Here is a 13124-nt window from a genome sequence, read left to right on the forward strand (position 1 = left end):
CAGTTGATGTTGAGATGTGTCTGTTACTTGAACTCTGTGATGCATTTATTTGGGCTGCAATTTCTGAGGCTGGTAAGTCTAATGAACTTATCCTCTGCAGCAGAGTTAACTCTGGGTCTTCCATTCCTGATCCTCATGAGAGCCAGTTTCGTCATTGCGCTTGATGGTTTTTTCGACTGCACTTGAAGAAACTTTCAAAGTTCTTGAAATGTTCTGGATTAACTGACCTTCATGTCTTAAAGTAATGATGGACCGTCGTTTCTCTTTGCTTATTTGAGTTGTTCTTGAGATAATATGGACTTGGTATTTTACCAAATAGGGCTATCCTCTGTATACCACCCCTACCTTGTCACAACACAACTGATTGGCTCAAACGCATTAAGGAAAGAAATTCCACAAATTAACTTTTAAGAAGGCACACCTGTTTATTGAAATGCATTCCAGGTGACTACCTCATGAAGCTGGTTGAGAGAATGCCAAGAGTGTGCAAAGCTGTCATCAAGGCAAAGGGTGGCTATTTTAAGAATCTCAAATATGAAATATATTCTGATTTGTTTAACACTTTTTTGGTTACTACATGATTCCATATGTGTTATTTCATAGTTTTGATGTCCAAACTTTTGACTGGTACTGTATATACACTACTCAAAAAAATTAAGGGACCACTAAAATAACATATCCTAGATCTGAATGAATGAAATAATCTTATTAAATAATTTTTTCTTTACATAATTGAATATGCTGACAACAAAATCACACAAAAATTATCAATGGAAATCAAAATGTTCAACCCATGGAGGTCTGGATTTGGAGTCACCCTCAAAATTTAAGTGGAAAACCACACTACAGGCTGATCCAACTTTGATGTAATGTCCTTAAAACAAGTCAAAATGAGGCTCAGTAGTGTGTGTGGCCTCCACGTGCCTGTATGACCTCCCTACAACGCCTGGGCATGCTCCTGATGAGGTGGCGGATGGTCTCCTGAGGGATCTCCTCCCAGACCTGGACTAAAGCATCCGCCAACTCCTGGACAGTCTGTGGTGCAACGTGGCGTTGGTTGATGGAGCGAGACATGATGTCCCAGATGTGCTCAATTGGATTCAGGTCTGGGGAACGGGAGGGCCAGTCCATAGCATCAATGCCTTCCTCTTGCAGGAACTGCTGACACACTCCAGCCACATGAGGTCTAGCATTGTCTTGCATTAGGAGGAACCCAGGGCCAACCGCACCAGCATATGGTCTCACAAGGGGGTCTGAGGATCTCATCTCGGTACCTAATGGCAGTCAGGCTACCTCTGGCGAGCACATGGAGGGCTGTGCGGCCCCCCAAAGAAATGCCACCCCACACCATGACTGACCCACCGTCAAACCGGTCATGCTGGAGGATGTTGCAGGCAGCAGAACGTTCTCCACGGCGTCTCCAGACTCTGTCACGTCTGTCACATGTGCTCAGTGTGAACCTGCTTTCATCTGTGAAGAGCACAGGGCGCCAGTGGCGAATTTGCCAATCTTGGTGTTCTCTGGCAAATGCCAAACGTCCTGCACGGTGTTGGGCTGTAAGCACAACCCCCACCTGTGGACGTCGGGCCCTCATACCACCCTCATGGAGTCTGTTTCTGACCATTTGAGCAGACACATGCACATTTGTGGCCTGCTGGAGGTCATTTTGCAGGGCTCTGGCAGTGCTCCTCCTGCTCATCCTTGCACAAAGGTGGAGGTAGCAGTCCTGCTGCTGGGTTGTTGCCCTCCTACGGCCTCCTCCACGTCTCCTGATGTACTGGCCTGTCTCCTGGTAGCGCCTCCATGCTCTGGACACTACGCTGACAGACACAGCAAACCTTCTTGCCACAGCTCACATTGATGTGCCATCCTGGATGATCTGCACTACCTGAGACACTTGTGTGGGTTGTAGACTCCGTCTCATGCTACCACTAGAGTGAAAGCACCGCCAGCATTCAAAAGTGACCAAAACATCAGCCAGGAAGCATAGGAATTGAGAAGTGGTCTGTGGTCACCACCTGCAAAACCAGTCCTTTATTGGGGGTGTCTTGCTAATTGCCTATAATTTCCACCTGTTGTCTATTCCATTTGCACAACAGCATGTGAAATGTATTGTCAATCAGTGTTGCTTCCTATGTGGACTGTTTGATTTCACAGAAGTGTGATTGACTTGGAGTTACATTGTGTTGTTTAAGTGTTCCCTTAATTTTTTTGAGCAGTGTATATATATATATATATATATATATATACTCCGGACTCCGACATTGCTCGTCCTAATATTTCTATATGTCTTAATTTCATTATTTTACTTTTTAGAATTGTGTGTATTGTTGTGTATTGTTAGATAGTACTTCACTGTTGGAGCTAGGAACACAAGTATTTCGCTACACCTGCAATAATCTGCTAAATACAGTGCCGTGAAAAATTATTTACCACCTTTATGATTGTCTCTATTTTTGCATATTTTTAATACTGAATGTTATCAGATCTTCAACCAAAACCTAATATTAGATAAAGGGAACCTGCATTCCACCAATAACATTTTATTTGAATTCACTCATGTTTGTTTGTAAACTTATATCTGTCTTTTTGGAGCATTGAAAATGAGTGTGGGCACTTGGGTGACTGGTTAGGCCAGGAGGAGGACTTGGTGAACCACGGTTAGATGGTTTGGTGGAATGGTGTTGAAAAGGCCCATGGAGTTGGTGGAATCGCCCTTTAATTCATGGCCGCTTGCGCTTTAATTTGGTCGGTTGGAAATGTCAGACATTTCTCAACCCATTCAAAGGAGGAAATCGCCAACGCCTGACCTCGATGCATTCTCTCCCTCAACTTCGTCTAATGCAGACATTGTGTGCGTCCACAAATCAACGTAAATCCACCGAATCTGTTTTCTTTCATCTGAACTATCTGTTGCGCTTGGGAGAGCAGGCCATCAGTTATTGTTTATAGGTATTACCACGGAGCGCGGCTTGGAGCGCACGCTTCAAACCTATTGTGTTATATCAATGGAGAATGATCACGGCCGTACAAATCATCTCTGGAAAATAATGCCATTGATATATGGTTAAAATGTATCGAAATGACATGTACATATGAAGACAAACCTGAAAGTATGAAATATGAAACTTAATTATTTGCTAAATTGATCAATCCTGAGATCAAAACTGATTGTGATTATAGATTTAATAATTTATACCTGATCGATGTATTTGCATGATCATTATCATGATTATGATAGATGGTTATGATCCTAAATGACTCAATCATGCTTCATATTGAATTCATATTGAAATGAATTTCTGAATGACTTCATTATATTAATAATGAGAATGATTGTTGTTATGATTTGACTTTTGTGATTATGAATTGGATTTGATACATGTTATTCTGTTTCCTTTGTTATGCAGCACACAACAAACTATCAGGTAAATATACCACCTTGTGGTTAAAGGAATTCCTGCCTCAATCTCCTCCATTCCTCTCAGTCACCTGACCCGTGACCTCAGTTACCTTCACTATTGTCAGACATCCTACCTGTCCTCCTACACACACAGATTCCAAGAAAGGAATGAAACGACACTGACATGGGATATTCCGTAGTCTCAAAATCCCTGCATTCAATTCATGAGTTGAAATTAGAATTGGCCACACCCCACAGGATGTAGAATTTGAATGACAGAAAGTAGATTTTAATTCAGTGCAATTCAAAGAAATTCCACTCAGTCATAGAACATGAGAGTTTAATTGAATCTGACAGGTCAATCAATCAATCAATCAAATGTATTTATGAAGCCCTTTTTACATCAGCAGATGTCACAAAGTGCTATACAGAAACCCAGCCTAAAACCCCAAACAGCAAGCAATGCAGATGTAGAAGCACAGTGGCTAGGAAAAACTCCCCAGAAAGGCAAGTCACACTTCCAGATACCAAAGAATATATCACTTTTCTCTGGAAACAATGTTCATATACTCTTAGTGCTTAAAATAGCAAACGCCCTTCACTCATCAACCCCGGACTTGTCTCATCATCATTACACACACCTGGTTCCAATCCCCACTCTATCACTGTATATATACTCCCTCTGTCATTTGTCTCTCTCGGTCATTGTATATGTTGCTTGTTTTCCTGAGAGGACTCTCGACTACTATTTCCTGAGTACTTTATATTTTGCACTGTGGGTTTTGTCCCGCTTTAAGCTATGGTTCTTTAATAAATTCAGCAGTTCTAAACCTGCGACTGCCTCCTCCTCACTACACTTGTGACAGGATCAACTTGAGGGTTAAACTAATGCATTCTGGGAAATCAAGTATTTTCCCCATATTTAACACAATTTAAGTGATTAATTAAATATAATAACTTAGAATATTTGCATACATTTTTTTATTTACATTTTGGTAATTTAGCAGACGCACTTATCCAGCGCAATTTACAGTAGTGTGTGCATACATTTTCATTCTGGTCCCCGGTGGGAATCGAACCCAAAACCCTAGTGTTGCAAGCACCATGCTCTACCAACTGAGCCACACAGGACCGAAACGCATACAGGTTTGGTTTTCCTTGATCATTCATTTCAAGAGTTTGTCCTGAAAATCAATTGTTTCAACAATATTTTATATGCATGTATATATAATGTTAGTTTTTTCCTCATTTCCGTTTCCTTGGTTTTGTTTTTACAGGTTTCGGATTTCCCAAATTTCTTTCTGTTTTCCCCCCATTTTTTTCACACTTTCTTAATAGAAAAACAACAAAATTGGATTGTCTGTGTACACAACAATGCTTAAACCACATCAGGGGACGACTTCTGAGTTCTGGGAAAAATCTAAGAGACTTAGATTTTTTTTGTGTAGTTGCCCTTTAATTCAGTGCACATGCCCTGCACTGTTGTTTGGTTAACAGTGTTTCTGTAACACAGTAAGCGCACGTGATGAGTTCGCAAATCAAATGCCCACTTGTAGTGCCACTGGACAGCAAAAAAATTGTATGTTAACCTTTATTTATTGTAATTAAAATTAATTCGTAGTAAAGTGTTGAGTTAGATTACATAGCTACCTCAATCATTATTTCAAATACTTTCGATGAATACACAGCAATTGCTAGCAAGTTTAGCTAGCTAGCAGGCTCAGCTAAATAAAAATCCTCATAGATGCAGTCACGTCTCATAGTCATGTCATGAGATTTGTAAATGAAAGAGGAATATAATAATACGAATCTAATGGAATTTCCCATCTCCCCATTTAGAGTATTTCTGGTGCAGCAAAGAAATACCCTTATCCAGATGGTGTGACAAAGGCATTTCCTAACAACTTTCTTTGTTGTTACTTTTAAGGTTGGAACCAACATGCAGTAACCTCCAGCAGGCAGAGAGGCAAGAACCATTAGTCCGCCAGCTCAGGGACAAGCTACACTATTCACAGCTCTGTGTAATGTTCAATGTAATTTTATTGCTGGACTTTTTTAAACGTAATGTTTTTGTATTGTTTTAAAAATGTAAAAATAAAAGGAAATGTATGGTTTAAACATGTATAATGTTTATTTGTTTTAGCTGTTAGTGATAATTCCCTAAGTGTTATTATATGTGTGTTTATAATCATTAAGCCTTTATATATGTGTTATGAATGACCAAAGATGTCTGACTTTATAGTAAGTACAGTGTCATGATACAAGGCTTTTATGTATGTGTTATACATGACCAAAGGGGTCTGACTTTAAAGTAAATACAGCGTCATGCGATATAGAGTCTTTATGGATGTGTTATGACTGAAGGTGTCTCACTTCAAACAAAGTATTACAGGACACTATATAAAGTGTCAATAAATAGGTTATTAACGTTCTGCTGATTTATGAAGGTTCTCTCATGATCCACAGGTGACTGTAGGGTGTGAGAGGTATTTAAATGGGTTGATGGACCTGCAAACCTTGTGTTTGTGTGTGTGTGTGTGTGTCAGAGCCAAAATGAGGAACATGTAATTTGGTTCCAGAAGAAAGCCACTTTCAATTTCATTATGTTGGGGGCTTTCATCAAGGTAAGTGTTTCTTGGTGTAACGTTGTCTCCAGGCTATTGCACACACAGCACATTTAAGCCTGGGATATCAACCATTCAAAATTGGCCTTAGTGGAAGTGACCATATAATCCTATGGGAGTGACCATACTGAGTAAAGTATTTGTCATCAGGCTATGTCCTTTGCTAGCAAAATATTTCCCCTGGTCGTCACTCGTTAACACAGCCACAAAGTCATAATTATAGATAAACCCTGCCCATTTCCACAATTTCTCTTCTTAAAATGTGATTTTAAACCTAACCCTAACCTAGAAGGCCAAGTTTGATGCGTTGTGTCTGGGAATGAGATTAGGTGTAATGTGACTAACTTGACTTCACTTTAGAGCGTATGCCATCCTTCAGCAATACATGTCACCCTTTATAAAGCACATGTTTGTATCATATTCGACATAGTGGGTTATGTCACACAGTTATTCCACATTTATGTACCCATTATAAAGCATAACATACGGTTACAGATGGTTTGTAACACATTTATGTTGTGCTTATGAAGGCATTATGAAGGCTTTATGAAGCCATTATAAGCTGAACGTAATTTAAAGCAGGACCTTTTCTTCTAAGAGATTGTCAGTTGGATAGGCTCTCTGCAAGGTTTTGTATATCTTACCTGTCATACGATCATCCTTTTCTGACTCAAATAAGATTCCCTCAAGGTTGCTCTGATGTCCAAAAGATTTCAACACAAAGGAGATGATTGTGGACTTCAGGAAAAAGTGGACCGAGCACGTCCCCATTCTCATCGACGGGGCTGTAGTGGAGCAGGTTGAGAGCTTCAAGTTCCTTGGTGTCCACATTACCAACAAACTATCATGGTCCAAACACACCAAGACTGTTGTGAAGAGGGCTAGACAAAGCCTATTCCCCCTCAGGAGACTGAAAAGATTTGGCATGGGTCCTCAGATCCTCAAAAGGTTTTACAGCTGCACCATCGAGAGCATCCTGACTGGTTGCATCACTGCCTGGTATGGCAACTGTTCGGCCTCCGACCGCAAGGCACTACAGAGTACATCACTGGGGCCAAGCTTCCTGCCATCCAGGACCTCTATACCAGGCGGTGTCAGAGGAAGGCCCTAAAAATTGTCAAAGACTCCAGCCACCATAGTCATAGACTGTTCTTTCTGCTACCGCACGGCAAGCGGTACCGGAGCGCCAAGTCTAGGTCCAAAAGGATTCTTAACAGCTTCTACCCCCAAGCTATAAGACTCCTGAACAGCTAATCAAATTGCTACCCGGACTATTTGCACTGTCGTCAGGCAACTAAAGGACTATCAGACCATGAGAAACAAGATTCTCTGGTCTGATGAAACCAAGATTGAACTCTTTGGCATGAATGCCAAGCGTCACATCTGGAAGAAACCTGGCACCATCCCTACGGTGAAGCATGGTGGTTGCAGCATCATGCTGAGGGGATGTTTTTCAGCAGCAGGGACTGGGAGACTAGTCAGGATCGAGGGAAAGATGAACGGAGCAATGTACAGAGAGATCCTTGATGAAAACCTGCTCCACAGCGCTCAGGACTTCAGACTGGGGCGAAGGTTCACCTTCCAACAGGACAACGACCCTAAGCACACAGCCAAGACAACGCAGGAGTGGCTTCGGGACAAGTGTCTGAATGTCCTTGAGTGGCCCAACAAGAGCCCGGACTTGAACCTGATCGAACATCTCTGGAGAGACCTGAAAATAGCTGTACAGCGACGCTCCCCATCCAACCTGACAGAGCTTGAGAGGATCTGCAGAGAAGAATGGGAGAAACTCCCCAAATACATGTGTGCCAAGCTTGTAGCGTTATCCCAAGAAGACTCGAGGCTGTAATCGCTGCCAAAGGTGCTTCAACAAAGTACTGAGGAAAGGTTCTGAATACTTATGTAAATGTGATATTTTTTTAGCAACATTTTCCAAAAACCATTTTTTGCTTTGTCAATATGGGGTATTTAATCAATTTTAGAATAAGGCTGTAACGTAACTAAATGTGGAAAAAGTCAAGGGGTCTGAATTCTTTCTGAATGCACTGTAGTGTGTGGGCATGTGGACTGAGCAGACGTTTAGCAAAAGCTAAATACTGTATGTCTTTGTACTTGAGGCACTACGCCTTTTTAGGGCTTTTACGCTCCAACTGCTCTCCTAATGTACCCCCCAAAAATGTGGATTATGTCATTATACATACATTGGAGAAAAACGGGCACTTGCATACTGTGGAAGGTTTGTATTACCTTTTAAATTAAATTAAAGTATAGTGGCTGGTGAGGGTCTACTTGGGGAGAGTGGGTCCACCGAGAGACTGAAGTGAGATGAGTGGAGGCCCCACACACACCTGAGAAGTGTCTGATGCCCTCCCAGTCACCCCATCCCAATCCCCCGGCTAAAGCCCCTCTCCATTCTCACCAATAACCACCATTGAATCTTAATTATTATGACAAATAAGCAATAATAATGATTCGACATCCTTCCCTAATCTGTCCAGAGCTCTTATTCATTTTACAACGGGTTTGCAAGTCACAAAAAAAATTATTAAGAAATTACATTGTAGTATAATTATGTCCTTTTTCTCTCTCTCTCTCTCTCTCTCTCTCTCTCTCTCTCTCTCTCTCTCTCTCTCTCTCTCTCTCTCTCTCTCTCTCTCTCTCTCTCTCTTCAATTTCAATTTAAGGGGCTTAATTTCCATGGGAAACATATGTTTACAATGCCAAAGCAAGTGAAATAGATGATAAACAAAAGTGAATTAAACAAAATTAACAGTAAACATTACTCTCTCTCTCTCTCTCTCTCTCTCTCTCTCTCAAACTAAATCCATCCCCCTCCACCTCCCACTCCCAGTTCTCCCCCCTTTACCCCACCCAAGCCAAGCTTATTCCAACCTCCCATCTTTACTCACCCTTGCCCACACAAGCCAAGCTTGTCCCACCCTCCCATCCTTACCCACCCTTGCCCTCCCAAGCCAAGCTTATCACCACCTCCCATCCTTGCCCTCTCTTACCCACCCAGGCCAAGTTTATCCCAACATCCCGTCTTTTCCCCCCTTCCTTCTCAGACATATTTACACCCCTCTATACATCTACTTACTCATCCATTTTCCTTCATTCACACACAACGTATACCCTATGCATCCGCACAGCGATTCTCTTCCGCCCTCCTACACATATTCATATTCATCCTCCTTCACTCTCCCATTCATATGCACAGACACATACACATACACCCACTCACACCCTCTCGCCCAAACACACATACGTCCTTAGAACAATTATTGACAATTATTGGCATACATGTTATATTTCCTCTTTTATATTGTATTTTCAGTGTCCATTTATCTCATTGGAATGGACTGGCCATGGATTTTTATCTCCTTTCCCCCCTGTGCCTTCACAATATTGACTTTGGTCTGATAGTTCCACAGCTTAAAGATTACCATGCAAGGGTATTTAGCGTTCTTCTGTTTCACGCCGAGCCGATGGCATCGCTCCAGATGCTCCGGTGATACATCCACGCCAAGCTCCTCCGGTATCAGCTTGATCACGTAGCTGGAAAGGTCTCCATTTCCTCGTCTCCCGGTAGGGACAATATTTTCATATTGTTTTGTCTCATTCTGTTTTCTTGCTGGTCCAGTTAATCTTCTAAAGTTTGCACCTTTGTTTCGAGAAGGCCCATTTTGTTGTCCTGTTGTTGATCCACTCGCCCGCCCTGTATATGCATACCTGACATGATAGACTCTACTTTCCTTTTAGCTTTAGATTGTAACAGTTTGTTTGTCCTTTGGATCATCTTTTTCACTGTGCTCATCTCTCTGTCTGTCATGTGCAACTATTTGCAATGCGTCAGATGCAACAATGTCATAACCGGCCAAAGTGATCACACCAATGCACTTTCTCTCCTCAACTTTCCCCAATAGTATTTTTTTTTTTTTTTTTTTTTGGGTCATTTAGCAGACGCTCTTATCCAGAGCGACTTACAGGAGCAATTAGGGTTAAGTGCCTTGCTCAAGGGCACATCGACAGATTTTTCACCTAGTCGGCTCGGGGATTAGAACCAGCGACCTTTCGGTTACTGGCACAACGCTCTTAACCACTAAGCTACCTGCCTAATTTGGCTTATGCTGTAGTCCAGTTTCACATACAGCAATTAGTAAGAACAAGCCTCCTTCTTTCCTCAAATAGGCTATTAGGCCTAGTATATTAAAAAAAAAATTTTTTTTAAATGTCCTATAGCTTTTGTAGCCTATAGCTTTACCTGCAATTTCAGGAGAAGAGGAATAGCCTATGCAAAACAACCTAAATCACTCACTTCACAAGGCTTGACGAGGTGACACACTGTAGGCTTAGGCTACCCTTCAAATGTAGGCCTACATATTAGGCCTACACTAATTTTGGTACGTAAAATCTTGTAAATTAACATTACAAATACATTTTATGAAGATCTTCTTGTTAGATTCACTCTTGCAGACCGACACATGCTACTGGCACTGCTACATAACTTACTTGCTACATGTACAACATGTACAACATTTTATATTCATTTTCATAATCATCTACTTTGTCACATATGCATTATTTGACTAGAGGACCAACAATGGAGCTTTTTTTTTCTCAAATAAAAACCTTGCCCTGAGAGGGATTTGAACTGGCGGCCATTGTACTTTGTCGTCTCTGGGCTTACTGCCTCCTTTGTTCCATGTTCATTGTTTATCTAGCTAGCTACCTCGCTAGTTACATGTCTAAACAAAAGACTCAATTTCGGCCTGATTATTACATGATCAAATTAGCAGGTGTGTCTGGGGGTGATTACGGCCATCAATTGTATTTGATGAACATGTGTACATGTCTAGACAATAGTGAGCCATCCACTTAGCTACAGCTGGGCGAGGGGTGGTTATAGCATTTCCTTCACATGAACCATCAATTTAGACAAGTGTGTTGGGTAAGCGTCATCTAATAACGATATTATTTATAACATATTTTTAATTGGACATTTTTTTTATTTTTATATTGCTACTATGCAAGTATGCAAGTACTATAATAATATGCCATTTAGCAGACACTTTTATCCAAAGCGACTTACAGTCATGCGTGCATACATTTTTGTGTATGGGTGGTCCCGGGGATCGAACCCACTACCTTGGCGTTACAAGCGCCGTGCTCTACCAGCTGAGCTACAGAGGATCACTGTACCGTTTACACATTCTGTATTCTGTGCATGTGACAAATAAACTGAGATTCTATTTGATATAGCGTGTTTTTACCACATGTGAATCCTTAAAGAGAAGGGTGGGGCTTAAGAGGGTGTGAACGATGCTGAATAGGTGTAGACAAAGAAGAGCTCTCCAGTAGGTGTACCAAAACATTCAAGGTTCCTTTTCTCAAAAGTGGGGTTACAAGTTTATCAACTTTCAAAGCAGAATTACTTTCCCATTGTTCCTCAACTGCAATGTATGATATACAATTTTCTAGCTCTAAGTCTCTACTTTTATCCAATGTAAAAAACACAATTTCAAAGTTTGCTACATAAGACCGAATCGTGGCGGACGGTCACATTTGTCTGTAAGATACACTTAGTTTCGCCCATGAGGCTACAATCTTTTTTCTTCTTCCAATCCCTAAACAACCTTGAAAATCCAGTGAGATTCCAGGTGATCCAGGTTTCAAGCATCTGAATCAAATTAACATAAAATAATATTCATATATATCCCTTTCAGCTGTGTCTACCATCCAGGTACAAGGCCAGCAGTCAAAACCCCTGCAAGAAAGAAGGGATTCCCAGATATTACACCAGAAGAGAACAATAAACCCAGATACGCACACAAACGCACACACACTCAACCCCCTTAGTCTGCTCTAAGACACCTCAGCCTGAGATTTCAACACTGTCTCCATGTCCAGTTCATAAGAGACAGCAAGAGAGGGCTGTACAGTACAAACACAGCTGAACATGAAAGCCGCGCGTGTGTGAAAAGCTCCATACGTGCATGTGTGCTTATTCCCCACTTCACAGTCTCACTGCTGAGTCGGCATCCGCTGAGGTCGCCTAGCCCCATTCTAACAAGCTCATTATACAAATAAATGCCTGTTGATGTTCTACTCCGTCTCCTCCGTCGCACAGAATCTATTCTTTCAATCAGTTTACTATTGAAAGAACCAAGGACTTAATGGGATGATCTCAGTGCTATGCCCTTCATGCATGCTAGGCTACACTCCCTGAAGGTATACTCAGGCTGAGTCCCAAAAGGCACCATATTCCCTATTTAGTGCACTACTCCATACTAAGTAGTAAGTACTAAGTAGTACTCTATATAGGAAATAAGGTGCCATTTGGGAATCAGCCTTACCCAGAGGTGGATGGTAGATGTAAAATGAACGGTTTCACAAAACCTTCTGGCAGGCTGATTGTAGCCCCAGGGCCTCAGGTTTGCCACCAGTGATGAGGAACCTTTGAAAGCTCCTTAAAATCCTTGTGTGGGGGCCACCTGCAAGCCTTTAAGTATGTTATACTCCCAAATGGCACCATATTCCCTATTTAGTACACTACTCAGTACTATTCCATATATAGTGCACTACTTTTGACCAGGGCCCATTGGGTGCCCCATAGGGCTCTGGTCAAAAGTAGTGAGAATAGGGTGGCATTTGAGACGCAGACACTCTGAAACTGCATTACACCATACTGCTCCAGAAATAACATTGCTTAACACGCAACATTAACCTTCCAATTCATCATTGAGATGTTATAACAAATGAAGAGTCGAGACGCTAACACAGGGGTTCCACCTCACTGGGCCTCAAAGAACTCCAATTAGGCATACATCACACAGACTGACAGAGGAGGACAGACAACCTTAGACAATGGGCTATTTGAAGAGGAGGAAGAGGAGGAGGTGTGGAAGATGAGAATGAGGTGGATGAAGAGAAGGAGGAGGAGGTGCAGGAGGAGGAAGAGGAGGAGGAGGGGAGGAAGAAGAGGAGGGGGAAGAGGAGGAGGACCCTTATGGAAAAACCACATTAATTTTGTTTGTGAACACGTTTTCATGTGATCACATGTGAAGTTAATGTGATAACATGACAACATCTAAAGCTAC

At 41.7% G+C, this 13124-nt stretch overlaps 1 protein-coding gene across 1 annotated transcript in view; it reads right to left on the reverse strand.

Annotated features, from left to right (window-relative positions):
* Positions 1–13124, reverse strand: part of LOC121568314 (inactive tyrosine-protein kinase 7-like) — a 253432-nt gene that overhangs the window by 55021 nt on the left and 185287 nt on the right. The window lies entirely within an intron of this gene.

The sequence above is a fragment of the Coregonus clupeaformis genome, chromosome 1 (genome assembly GCF_020615455.1).
Source record: "Coregonus clupeaformis isolate EN_2021a chromosome 1, ASM2061545v1, whole genome shotgun sequence".
In the NCBI taxonomy this organism is placed as follows: Eukaryota; Metazoa; Chordata; class Actinopteri; order Salmoniformes; family Salmonidae; genus Coregonus; species Coregonus clupeaformis.